We start from the raw sequence: 12,109 nt of genomic DNA on the forward strand, positions 1-12,109 counted from the left end.
TTGTACCGGTCAGCCCACTCTTTATTTCAATGATGCTTATCTTTCGTTTATAAATAGTATGATTGCACGGTAAGATGGCTGTCTCTGCCCTCTTAAAGTCAAACATGGTCGTGTGACGTGACAGTGATGTGTGAACTGAAGTTACTTGGGTCACGTCTGAAGTACAATCATTTCATTGGAAGTGGAATGGTGGACACTCGACCCACTCTTGCTCTCCAGTGGCTATGGTGAAAATAGCACATCCAGATGGTGGTGCCTCGTGATCCGAGAGGATCTTAATGCTGAGCCATCACTCTGTGGACAGCTGTCCTGGAAAATGACAGGAGCAAGAGAGACTCCTCACTCAAAAATAGTAAACTCTTGTCCCATTAAGCCACTGAGATTGTGAGTGTATTTATTTCCTTATAAACCTATGCTAGCCTGTCAAATAAAATGTGCATTCACTAGTGTATACTTGCCATAACCTATCTTATAAATACTGATGGAGTTGACTCAGTAGTTACAGGAACTATGTGGTAAACTATTAGATTCTTACAACTACTGTCTCGCACCCCCCAGAACCTACAGAATCATTCACATATAAAAAGCACACAATCTTGTAATCATCCTTCGAATTGTGAAGACAATATGTGTCTTGGTTAGGGTTTTACTGCTGTGAACAGAAGCCGTGACCAAGGCAACTCTTATAAAGGACAATATTTAATTGGGGCTGGCTTACACATTCAGAGATTACCAAGGTGGGAGCATAGGCAGCATTCAGGCTGACAAAGGGCTGGAGGAGTTGAGAGTTCTACATCTTGTTCCCAAGGCAGCCAGGAGAAGACTGACTTGCAGGCAGCTAGGATGAGGGTCTTAAGCCCACACCCACAGTGACACACCTACTCTAACAAGGCCACACCTCCTGATACTGCCACGCCCTGGGCCAAGCTTACATAATCCATCACAATATGCCACTGTAACATAGAGGACTTTATTACACAGCACATGCAGGTAGGCATATAGTGTTTACAATGCACTGAGGCAAACCTCCAACAATAACCTCCAGTCCTTCCACTCTCAACCCCAGCTATTCCAAATGAAGGCCGAAAGAAGATGTGCAGAGACGGCGTTTCCAAAGACCTGGAATCCTCTCTTCTGTGGAATCTTGGAGAAATCTGTATCTATCATGCGCAGAAATGAACTTCACATACAGCTAAAATGACCCTCTATTACCCAAAATAAAATCGTACCAATATTACTAAAAAGCTGTAAGGTGCACTCAAGTCCTTAAATAAATAGCACATGAGAAACAGAAGGCCTTGAATTAGTGTAAATTTGTAAGATTAGAAAGACTTGGAGGTTTGTGGTAGCCTTTTACCCTGATTTCTTCCTCCCAAATAAAAAGGGTCATCCTCCCTCTCCTCCCCAACTCTCCCCCTCTTTCTCTTTCTCTCACGTACAAGCGTGCATTCACACACACACACACACACACACACACACACACACACACACGTACACATGCACTTTTTTTTTCCTGCTTAAAAATAAATATGCAAGGCTGGAGAAATGGCCCACTGGGGAAAGCACTTTCAAAGAACCTGTGAGGACCCGAGACAGAATTCTCAGAAGCCATATAAAGCCGGGAACAATAACACTGAGTCTTCCCAGAAACTCATGAACCAGCTAACCTGGTGGACTTAGTGGCAAACAACAAGGAGATCCTGTTTCAAAATAGAAGGCAGAAGATGTTCTATTTACAGAGAGAGAGAGAGAGAGAGAGAGAGAGAGAGAGAGAGAGAGAGAGAGAGAGAGAGAGAGATCAGCCTAACAAAAAAGTAAAAATAATAACAACAAATGATTGCATGCTTCTGTCTTTATGAGGCTTCTGAAGTTTCTTCCCCTCTGACTGACTGCCTTCTCTTCCCATCATCCTGTAACCTCTTCTGTCCTTCACTACAACACCCTTCATTCTTCAAGATCCAGTGCAAAAGTCACATCTCATGAGGCTACCCTAGCTCAGCCATGCCTAGGAGCTGCCTCTCTTTGCCCCCTTTCCTGTGCATCCCTGTGCACCCCAGTAATACACTCTTGTTACTTTCTTCATAATTACTGAGTGGCTCTCTGTGCCCCTGCAATAAAGCGACTCCATCAGGATGGTGTCATTTGGAGGGGTCCAGGAAGGAAGTCATTTTTCTCTGCTGACTTGAAGAATTAAAAAAGTCAAGAAAGACAAGGTCAGAGCAATCAGCAGAGTTTTACTGAAAGTGAAAATGCACATGAAAATGCACATACAAGGCAGCACACACAGAGGCACTTCGTGAAGGGAAAGAACCAGAGCTGGCAGCCAAATCTGCCCACGAAATCAAGGCTTCTTATGTTTCAGGGCGGAGTCGAGGACCCTCTTTCGCCCTCCGAATTGGCTGGCTTGGGCTGTTGCTAGAGGATTGAGTAACAAAGACAAAGAAGTTGATTGGGTTCCACCAGAGGAGCCGTCAGCAGATGGGGAAGTTCTGATGAGCCAATCCCACTTGGGGGACTGGGGATGGGGGAAAGAGTGGGGAAAGTCGGCCATCATAAAAATGATCATACATGGGGTTGGGGATTTAGCTCAGTGGTAGAGCGCTTGCCTAGCAAGCGCAAGGCCCTGGGTTCGGTCCCCAGCTCCGAAAAATAGAAAAGTAAAAAAAAAAAAAAAAAAAAAAAAGATCATACATGAATTTACCTTAGGCATTTTCCATGTCTGCAGACTAGTGAGCTGTATGAAAACTCTTAGTCCCACAAAGAGAGTAGCCGAAAAGAAGGGTTTGACTTGCCTCACACTTCTCTCCCACAGCAGCTGATAATTACTGGGTAGATAATAAGTATTCAGTGAGCGATAGGGTTGAATAAGTAGCTAATTAGAATTTACAAAAAAACCGAAGAGATTTACTATCGCAGAGGTGATACGCCAGATTCTTAATTAGATAATGTCTGGCTAGCAAATAGATCCCCTGGATAATGGCGAAGCCTAGAAAATGAAAGGATTGCCTTCCTAAAAGGAGGGTGGAGTTCTGACTGGGATAGCATAGCCCTGATGGAGGGATGGGGTTTCGAAATGCTCCCAGGGATTCCCCCGTTCTCTGAGACCTTGCCCAGCCCAGGTAGCTGGGTCATTCAAGGTTCCGACTTGAGGGAAAGCATGACACAGCAGAACACTGAGAACAAAAGAGCCTGTTCTTAGCATACACTGCTTCAAAAGCCAGAAGCTGGCAAAGGCCCCGAGGATGTATCTTTCTTGCTGTAGATAGTAAAGAAAAAGAAAGAAATCCTCAAACTTGGAAGACAGAGAGACAAAAGGTAAAAGGGCTTAAGTTCTGCGAGTCTCCTGAGGGGAGATCTTCGCTCTGTCTCTCAAGGTGAGGCCAATGAATGGAAGCTGTAGACCCTGAAGCAGAACACTTGCTACTCTCCTGGGACGGGGAACCATTTGTCTTGAGTGGTAAGGGAGCTGCAACTTATTTGCTCATGCAGCCCAGACTGGCATGCTGTCACTAGGAGGAGGAAGAGAAAGATGATGATGATGATGATGATGATGATGATGATGATGATGATGATGGTGGTGGTGGTGGTGGTGGTGGTGGTGGTGATGATGGTGATGATGGTGGTGGTGGTGGTGGTGATGATGATGGTGATGATGGTGGTGGTGATGATGATGAGAGTGGTGGTGGTGAGGAGGAGGAGGAAGAGAGGGGGAGCAGGAAGAGGAGGAGGAAGAAGAGGAGGCGGAGGAAGCTGTATGATGTGGTGGTGGTGGTGATGATGACAATAGTGGTGACGAGGATGGTGGTGGTAAGGAGGAGGAGGAAGAGAGGGGAGGAGGAAGAAGAGGAGGAAGAGGAGGAAGAGGAGAGGAAGGAGGAGGAAAAGGATAGCAACTTATGAATTATGTAAACTGCTGCCCTGGGTGCACCTACTAGGATATACAATAGAGGAGTAGCCCCATTTCTTCCTCCCAATGCCTCCATGATTTTCTGGAACATTCTGCCATGAAGCTTTAGACAGGGAAGGAAGGAAGGAAGGAAGGAAGGAAGGAAGACAGACTTCAGTATGGGAGCCAAAAGTGACACAAAATATAATATATAGCTTAACTGAATTCTTGATCATATAAGAAGCTTGATTTATTCCCATCTACATACAGCCAGCCCAAATACTGCATTTTATTGGTTACTTCTCTGTTGCCTAAAACACCAGGACCAAGGCAACTTAGAAAGGTTTTATTGGAGTTTAGAGCTCCAGGGGGATAAGAGACACAGCAGGAGGAGCGGAAAGCAGAGAGCCCACCTCTTGAACGACACGCACAAAGCAGAGAGGGTGCGCTGGAAGTGGCACGAGGCTTTCGATCTCAAAGGTCACCCCCAGTTCCACACGTCCACCAGCAAGGGTGAACAACCCAAATCTCTCCCCCGCCGCCTGCTCATTGTTCAAGTGACCAAGACTGTGGGGAGCACTTCTCACTCAAACCACCCCATTCCACTCCACGGCGTCCTTGGCTTGAGGCCATATCATAATGCAAAAGATGCATTTGGCCGAACTTCAAGAGTCCCCATAGTCTTTCACCGTCTCAACATTGTTTAAAATGTCCAGAGTCTCTTTGGAGACCCAAGACGATCTCTTAATGGCAACCCTTTGTAAAACCCTTCCTGCAACACGTATCTTTCTCCGGCTGATTCCACTTCCTGTGTGCAGCCTCCTTAACGGATATCCCACAGGTGTGACATCTCCAAGGTCTAGGAGGCTCCACGTAACACAGGCTTCATCTTCACAGCTTACGAAATAGCTTTTCGGGGCTTTCACGCAGGGACACCTCTGGCACACACTGGTCTCAGCCCGCTCTCTGAAACCACAGAGCAAGTACCTGCTTCACGCTTTATCCTTCATGCTTCCAAGCCAGCCCTAGGTGGTGACGCTACCGAGTTTGCCTGGAAGCCTGGGGTGGGCCCTGCACCCCTTGAATCATATTAGCCGCAGAACTCTTATTCAGTTGCTTTCTAGGAGCAGGAGCCCCCTGGGACCCACTTTCACAAGGAGAAAGGTTCCCTTCCCTTTATTTCAGGGGTCTCATCATAGGAAGGTGCTGATTTTAGCCAGGCAGCTCCTGCCTTTAATCCTAGCACTCAGGAAGGCAGACGTATCTCTGAGTTTGAGGCTAGCCTAGTCTACAGGGCAAGTTCTAGGACAACTGAGGCTTTACAGAGAAACCCTGGGATAAAAAAGCAAAACACAGGAAGATACTAATCTCTTGGACCCTGTCAGCAGCACAAGCCTTTGATGCAACATCAATTTTCCTGGTGCCCTTTTCCACTTCCAACTGTAGGCTTTGTATTTCTTCCTCCACAACTTGCTCTTTTCCATATGCACAGATATGCACAAGAAGTGCTGAAAACAGCCAGGCCATAGATCTGAGGCTCCCTTGGAATCAGTTGCCTCTACCAAAGAAGTTAGTCTCTGACTTTTTAGTGTAGCCTGTGGCAAGTTCTCGGGACATTCTTTGCTCAAGTTTTACACGAGCAGGCCTCCACAGAGCACGCCGCTCTCGACGACTCTGTGCTCCATGTTCACACTAGAGTGGACTGTTAAACTTATAGAGTTTAACCACCTTCCTAGTTGTGAAGTCCTCCTCATTCCCCTTCCCCCCCCCCCAAAAAAAAAGTCAAAACCGATATGGTCAGTGTCTTCACAACACTGCCCTTACCAACTTCTGTCTTAGTTACTTTAATGTTTCCACAGCATGGGGGCCCCAAGGGAGGAGTTAGGGGAAGGACTGAAGGAGCTGAAGGGGTTTGCAGCCCCATAGGAAGAACAACAATATCATCCAACCAGAGTCCCGAGAGCTCCCAAGAACTAAACCACCATCTAAAGAGCACACATGGAGGGACCCATGGCTTCAGGTGCATATGTAGCAGAGGGTGGCCTTATCTGGCATCAATGGGAGGAGAAGCCCTTGGTCCTGTGAAGGCTCCATGCTCCAGTGTAGGAAATGCTAAGGTGGTGAGGTGAGGGGAGCACCCTCAAGGGGGTGGGGGGGGAGGGAGAGATGAATAGGGTTCATCTAGGGGAGGGGTTGGGAGGAAAAGTCGGGAAGGGGATGACATTTGAAATATAATAAAATAACCAATAAAACAAAACAAACAAAAAACACCATAACCAAAGCCGGTTAGAAGGAAGGAAGTTTATTTGGGCTTACTGTCCTGAAGAGGCCATCACAGTGGGGAGGCATGGCAACAGGAAGGTAGACAGCAGGAACTGAAACACATCTTCACACTCATGCAAGAAACAGACAGGGCAAGCCGGAAGAAGGGGCAGGAGGCTTTTCATCACAACACCCACTCCCTAGCTGCCTACTTTCTCTAGCAAGACTTTTCCAACAAAACACTCCCCATCCCCCCCCCCAAAGAAAACCACCAGCCGGGGAGCAAGTGTTCTAATAGCTAGCACTAGGGGGAATGGCTCTCCTTCTGCTCCATGGGCTGATGGCTAAGCTGGTTCTCTGACTCTCAGGAGCACAGATGACCTTTGTTAGGCTACCTGGCCCCTACTGGGCAAGCCTTTCTAACACATCCCCCTTTCTGATACAGAGTCTTTTGGTTCTGTTTCTCAAGAGAGTTCTGCCTAATACAAATGCTAACTGGAAATTGGTTGACCATTCAACCAGCAAAGGCACAGTGTAAGGTTAATGGTATAAATTCCCAGAAGTATGATTTAAGTGGCAAGTTCTTGATATTCTGACTAACAAGGAGTCAAAGGGTCCTGGAATCTCAGGAAACTACACTGTTACCACCAGAAGACGTCTTTGTGCCCTACAGCTGGGGACTTGCACATTTCTTTTCTGTTATTTTTTTTTCTTATTTACCTTACGTTTTCCCCTTTAGTACAGTCAGAAATCAACCCTTTTCTTCCTCCATGAGTTGACAGAAGGTTATAGCAGCTCCAATCTAATGTCAGAAAACAGAGCACCCCCACTCTTGCTCAGGAAACCATTCAGACTTGGCTCTGAATGTTGCTGTGTAAGAAGTCACAGCAGAATTAGATCGAGTGTTCTGAATGGCCAAGCCTAGATGGCATGCAGACCTGTGAAGATGTTTTTGGAGGTTATTTCAAACTTCCTTGTGTTGTAATAAATATTCTTGAGTGGGGAACAAAACGTCCATGTCATTATTACATCCAAAATCAATCCTAAAAAAAATAATTTAAAAAGAAAAGGAAGACATCATAAACCAATTTAATGTACAAGCATATATACACAATTCTGCAATAAAATCCAAATTAAATGCAGCAGTTTACATATGTGAAAGATAAGCTGACAAGAAACAGATTTCACATAGTCATACATTGCTTTGTAACAGGGATAGTTCTGAAAATTGCATTGTAGAAAACATGGTTCATCATTGGAATACATCATAAAATGTACTTACATGGTTGGGGGAGGAAAGGATAAAATAAAAGTGTATCGTGTGTAAAAACTTTTAATGTACCTCCCCGGACTCAGATACCACGACACCCCTAAGTGATGCACTGTTATTAGACAGCCCAGATATATGCAGTCTCTTGAGGACCAAAAGAACACCATGCGTCATATGCAACTGTAAACTTATCTAAATAATATAAAATTATCTTTAATTAGTAAGTACATTGATATGAGGATAAAAAGATGGCTTAACAGTTAAGAGGACCTGATTGCTCTTCCAGGGGACCTAGTTTTAGACCCCTAACACCCAGATGACTCCTATCTGACTGTAACTCCAGACAGCGCCCTCTTCTGGCCTCTGATGATACTGCATACATGCAATACACACTCATACGAGGCAAGCAAAATTTTTTTTAATTTAATTATTTTTTTTATTTAGAGAATACTTTATTAGTTATTGTAATCAAACCCACGTAGATAAGACCTTACATATTTAATACAGTGCGTTACCCCTGTACAAATGGAAAAAACTTAAGTTCAACATTTCTAGACCAATATGGCTGTTAATTTCTGTACAGTGCCAACTCAACACAGTAAACGGGGATACTTTTTTCCAAAGTTGACAGCACAGCTAAAGTTTCAAAAAATTCAAATTATATATCTGTATATATATATTTATATTTATATAAAAAGACCAATAATAGCAGTGTGTTATGCATCAACAGCAGCAACAGCTTTTCCAGGTTCTGCAGTCAGTCATCTGAACAAAACTGTAGAGACATCCAGCACACTCCATTAAAAAAAAAAAGTAAAAAAACAAAACCCGAGAAAACAGCACAGTTCTGTTACTCTTGTGGTACCTGGCACCATTTTTTTTTTTTAATTAGCTTCTCAATCATCATCTGGAAAGAAAACATTCTGAGCAACATCATTAAAAACAGCTCTGATAAAGCACGGTCACTACTACGTATCATAAAGCAGGTACAAGCTATTTTACATCCACAGAGGTATGATACAGTACTGTCCTACATCTATAATACTAGAGGATACAATTTAAAAGGCATTATTTGAGACTTGATTCTACTTTTCCAGCAGAGGGCCCAAAGGATGGTGTGACACAGCTTTGTAAAGAAACATACTCTAGACAGGATTTCCTTTCACTAGTGGCACAGTTCTAAGGATTCATTCTCTCCATGAATGTCAGCTAAAACCGTTATTAAAAAAATGAAATATCCCTAAAACAAAACCGTATAACCACCGGATTCACATGAAGATGACCTAGTGGAGACAAGCTGGACCTCACCTTACCAACAAGCTATCAAATCTGTTATGTTTAAACAGTGAGACCTCCAAGGAAGGAGAGAGGCAAGCAAAATTAAGTTTAAAAAAGTATATGACCGGGGCTGGGGATTTAGCTCAGTGGTAGAGCACTTACCTAGGAAGCGCAAGGCCCTGGGTTTGGTCCCCAGCTCCGAAAAAAAAGAACCAAAAAAAAAAAAGTATATGACCCTTGGTTCTGCTGAGGTTGGACCCCCCAGTGTAGGGAAATGTCGGGGCAGGGGGGCAGGAAGGGGGTGGATGGAGAGGGGAACACCCTTATAGAAGAAGGGGAGGGGGAAGGATAGGGGGCTTATGTCGGGGAAATCAGGAAAGGGAAAAACATTTGAAATGTAAATAAAAAATATCCAAAAAGAAAAAAGTATTTCAATATAACATATATATTCAGAGTTAAAATACAAAATTCAAGTGATCAACCCAGATGGACCCACTCTATAAAGGACAGAACCAAGAAAAAAAGTATACACATCTAAGACAGTAGATTAAAATGTCAAAATATTAAAACTTCCTAACCATGTCAAATGCCTAAGAAAGCACTTGGTAAAACTTCACTCCTAGTTTATTCTACTAATTTATCTGGAATCAGAACACTGTCACCTTGATAAAGGTTACTGATCAGATTTCAATAAGAAATGTTCCTCATGGGTTCACGTATTAAAGTTGCCAGCTGATGGTGGATTTTGCAGAAGTACCTCCTGGGAGCTCTGACCTAAACAATGCATTAATCTTTGAAGGATTAATAAATATGATAGCATAATTGGGGGATGCTAAAAGTAGGAAGTGGACATTATCTTAGGGTTGCCATTGCTATGACCAAAAGCAACTTGGGGAGAAAAGGGTTTATTTCATTCACAGTTCTACATAACGGTTCATCACCAAAGCAAGGAGGCCAGGAACTCACACAGGGCAGGGGTCTGGAGGCAGGAGCTAACGCAGAAACCATGGAGGGATGCTGCTTACTGGCTTGCTCCACAGGACTTGCTCAGCCTGCTTTCCTCTAGAACCCAGAACCACCAGCAATATCCAGAATGGTCTAGGCCCTCTCTCATTAGTCGCTAATTAAGACAATTCCTTATAGACTTGTCTGCAGCCTGATCTTACACACTCAGACACATACAGATGGTAGATGAGTAAATATATGTAATATTTTTATTTAAAGACAGTATTTTAGAGAATGAATGGAGTGCTTCAACTGATTGTGAATCAAATGCACAGTACCTGTCACACAGAGGATGATTCATAAATATTTTATAAGTGAATTTATCTAGAGCTCTGTTGGATTCCAAGAATAGAATCAATTTGTTTCAGCAATTAGAAATTTTTCTAGAGAAAACAGATTTTCATTCTTGTCTTAATTTAGGACGATACGCAGGGAAAATGTATGTGCCCACAATGGTCTGCGACTCTATTGTGATAAACCCAATTTAAAGGGTAAAGGGGAGCACAAAGTTAAAATGAATATTAAAACACAAAGTTAATAATGTATGCCTTCATCATAAATTGTCCCACTTCAGCCAAACACAGGGCCACAAACTGTAAAATACTCTATGCTTGCATAAAAATACCAATATGGAGATATTAAACACAGTCTGTCCACACTTTGCCACCAAGTGAAACCTCACGATTATGCATTTTGTGCATTTGTATTAGCTTCATGACTGGCTTTCTCTAGGGAAAACCTTTACAACTAAAGGCAATATTAATGTCTCAATAAAACTGTCCTCCTGGGAAATTGTTTCTTGCTTGTTTTTTTTTTCAATAGGTCCTTTTTTAAAAGTTTAACAATCAATTTATTTTAAATTTTGTGAAGAGTTATTTTTCCTAGTTTTTGAAATATTTACTTATTTATTTATCTATCGGTTTTTGAGACGCCTCCTTCTATGTTGCTGAAGGTGGTTGTAGGCATAATGTTTTTTGTGCATTGTGTAAAAGTTATTCTTGTGTTGTTTAAATGCTGAATTCTCTGCCCTCAAATCTTATTTCAACCCAGACACTTCATTGTAATGATTATATCAAGAATCTTCTGTTGCAAGTTTGCGTTAACAAATCTTACCATTTATTCTCTACCCTGTGAATAAATGCTGATCACCCATTGGCTGGGCAGAAGAGAGAATAGGACAGGATGTCTACCAGCGTGGGTGGAGGATGGGGGTGGAAATGCAGATGACTGCAAGGAGAGGGTCCAAGAAGACAGCATGAGAAAAAACATCTGAATCCCAAAGAGCCAGATCAATAATAATATGCAAGTATCCTGTGTTCGTGGCTGGGAGGTAGCCAGATTAGCTTAGAGGTTACGGTAGATCATTTAACCGCTCAGCTCTTGAGGGGTTAGCTTGAAATAAAGCATGGTTTCTCTGTGTCGTTATAGGAGACTGACAAAGGTAAAGAAATACAGCCACTGGATTAATTCACTCTTTACATTTATATCAAAAATATTTCATCTTATGGGTGATCTTGAATTCACAGCCCTCCTTCCTCGTGTTCCCCTTCCTAGTCCTCAGATTACAGACGTGTGCGACGTGCACTATCATGTGTCAGTTTCATTGTTGTCTTAGATATACTTCCTTCTACCTTTCCAACATGCCACGTGCACTGGAATTGTCACCATGATGCAGATTTCCATAGATGTGCTTACAGGAAGACTATCTGGCTCAGGGCTGAACCTTTGGGCACTGGAAAAGGTAAAGGCTAAAGCCCCAGGTGAGGAAGGAATTCCCCCTGGTCAGTGAAGGCTGAGCAGCTTGAGGGTGGCCTTTGTCTGACTAGACATTCAAAAGGAATCCATCCCTCACATGCTGAGGCTTTGTGGTGCTGAGAAGAGGAGGACGCTCACACCACTCCCAAGAGGGCCAAGCCGAAGAGAAAGCAGGTCAAACTGGCAAAGCCGGAAAACCTTAAGGTGGACAGAAACAAGGAAATGAGATGCTGGCATCGAGTGCCTTGGTTCTCAACTGGTGGGGCGCGACCCTTTTGAGGATCAAACACCAGTATCCTGCGTACTGGATAAAAGTTACAATTCCTAACAGTAGCAAAATTACGGTAATGATGTAGCAAAGAGAATAATTCTGTGGTTGGGGTCCCCACTACATGAGGAACTATATTAAGGGGTGACAGCACTAGGAGGGTTGAGAAGCACTGTTCTACACTGTCTTCACATGAATGGGGTGCTGGAGTTTTCAAGCCAATCACTTTGACAGACGTGGCAGTGAGGGTTATCTGGCTTACTGCTTCAACAAACAAGGCAAGTTAACTGTGTGAATTAAGAAAAACATAGGAAATTAATATGTAGGTATGTGTGTGTGGTATTAAGGACGGGACTTAGGGAGCCTTAGCACTTACTGCTGACCT

The sequence above is a fragment of the Rattus norvegicus genome, chromosome 15, assembly GCF_036323735.1.
Source record: "Rattus norvegicus strain BN/NHsdMcwi chromosome 15, GRCr8, whole genome shotgun sequence".
NCBI classification, from domain to species: domain Eukaryota; kingdom Metazoa; phylum Chordata; class Mammalia; order Rodentia; family Muridae; genus Rattus; species Rattus norvegicus.